Source organism: Centruroides sculpturatus, unplaced genomic scaffold (genome assembly GCF_000671375.1).
Source record: "Centruroides sculpturatus isolate CEXI.00-Female unplaced genomic scaffold, Cexi_2.0 scaffold721, whole genome shotgun sequence".
In the NCBI taxonomy this organism is placed as follows: Eukaryota; Metazoa; Arthropoda; class Arachnida; order Scorpiones; family Buthidae; genus Centruroides; species Centruroides sculpturatus.
The window spans coordinates 99,946-102,522 of NW_019385006.1; positions in this window are offsets into that span (position 1 = coordinate 99,946).

Genomic DNA, 2,577 nt, shown 5'->3' on the forward strand with positions numbered 1-2,577 from the left:
CTTTCCCATGCTTACTACAAACAAATAGCTGCACCTGACACTTCTTCAAACACATGTAGAAACATGCAGAACACACAACCTAAATAGCACACATTCTTGTGCTGTGATTAAGTATACAACCACCACCTCAACTCCATTTACAAAGAGACTGCCTCCTGTACAAACACTAAGATTGCATACAAGAAGCCCAGCACTTTATATCAGGTCCACAAAACACTCTCTGAATAAAATATTGCAAGAATACAAATACAATATTAAAAATGATAGGCACACTACCGCCCTATCAACAAATACCATTGACCCAGGCATAAGAGCGCACCTGCAAGGGGCCAAACTGATCAGGCTGTCTCACCATGTTGAACACCTGCGAAATATGGAGGCACTTGAAATTTACAAAGCTGGGTTACATGCCAATTGCATTAAATCTAATGATGCCATCAATGTGTCGCACACATGGAAGTACTGTTAGTAAAGAAGTTAACTTTATTTATTATTTAAATGCAATACTTTTATTCCTTGATCCATTTTCAACAACATTTTTAATAAATGAAAGTAAATTTGATTTAATTTCAAAAAATTATAAGTATTATTTCTCAAATTTAACCTCCTAATCAGTAGAACATTAGATATTTATATTGTGTTTTATGGAATGAACTTGCATTATGGAATTGTGAGAACATTTATTGTTTAGTATACAGGTATCCCTTGATTAACACAGCTAATTAATCCCTCATGCTACCATGTATATCAAAATTGCATTAATCAAATCATGTTAAGTATAGAAGCTGGTAAAGCTGCATTAATTAATTAAAACTTCTGCTGCATAGATAAAAAAATTGCAACAATTAATTTCATGTTAAGCAAGGGATACTTGTACTAAACACTATATATATACTTTAAATAAATGACTGTCTGTCATTAATATAGAATATTGTTGATTGTGCCTGAAATTAGCAATTCTCATCTGTTAATTTCTTCCAATTACATAAAAAGTTAATTTAACCAAGTATGGTTATATCTAATATCTAATATACTTCTGGAAGCAAAGACTTGCTCGGTGTCCGGGTGACGTAACTGGCAAGCGCACCGCACGGCAAGCGGAGGTTGTGGGTTCAAGCCCCGTCCCAGGCCACTTCTTTTATTCCAGAAGGTTCTAAAATTTATTTAATTTATTTATTTAATTTTAATTATTAATTTACTTAAGAGATGGCACCTAATGCCTACCTCTAATGTCAAATTAGTTTATTCCAATCATTTAATTATAGCCCGATATTTAGGCGATCGTTTGGTAATTTAATGCATGTGCATTGCCATGGCGACAGANTGAGTCGGATAATTGCTGCTCTACTGTACTTAATTAATTGTAGAAGTGAAAGTAAAAGTGTTTTATTAAGACCTCATAAACTCTCTTTTATCTTTTAGTAATCAATTCTTCAATTATTCTAACAAATAACATTTTAATTTTAGCGTAAAAAGATTTTTGATTTTTCCTATTTTATATCTACCTTACTAAAAATAAGTACTGTCAATACAGGGCCGGATCATTGCATAGACAAACGAGACAAATGTCTAGGGCCCGGTTTTTAGAAGGGCCCTCAAACTGTCTATTTGAAAAGATTTGTAAATAAGATAGTTTACTTTTCTGTTGGACAACTGTATAATATCGGTAAAACTGGTAAAATATTATATTATTTAAATATTAACCAAAAAGGTTAAACAAGTAAAATGGCAAAACCGTATTTGGGACATGACTATGTCTCGGAGACAGTACTAAGCAGAATCACTTTGACGCTCAAAGTGGATCTCGTTCTCATTCTCCAATCTTCTTTGGCATCGCTGCTTTTGGGCACAATCATTCAAACTTCGCCGGCCACGACCATGAGGTTGTCCACGATACGTTTTCGGTGAAATTAACCTATCCAATTTTGAAATTTCTCTCTGTTGCAACTCCGTCGGCCCGGGTTGAATTTTTGTCGATGCCTAACGAAAATTTCCCGTTTTGAAAAAATAATCGTGGCTATTGTATCATCCGAAATTATTTTTTTTTATTTTGCACAAACAATATATAGTTTGACCCAATTATGATGTCATCAGATGTAACAATCAATCCTAATATAATGTCAAATTTTTATCAGTCCCACAATTTTACTATACTGTACTATTGATAGATAATGTTAAAAGAAACCTACTTGTAATGACATAAAACCCTGTTTTAATGTCATATTTGAAGCACTCCCAAATTTACAAAATTAGATTACAAATTTTATTTAACAAAGAAAATACTACGTGTTCAGTCCTAGGGTCAGAGTTCACTTCCTAGAACGACTGTGGGTGGTACTCTCACCACCTGACTTCGGTTTGCCTGTTTGTAGAGAAAGTTGCCATTTCATATTTTACTTTGACTCAGTTCTAGGTCTCCTGAGTACCTACAAGTCTGGTTTTTTTTTATGCGCGCATGATTTGGGCACTTAATACTCTGTGCCAAATTGCAACTCCTGACATGTACTCCTTCATACCTCTAAGCTGGTAACACAGCAAAGCAGTACGATTTTATAAACAAGACATAGTCTTGTTGAC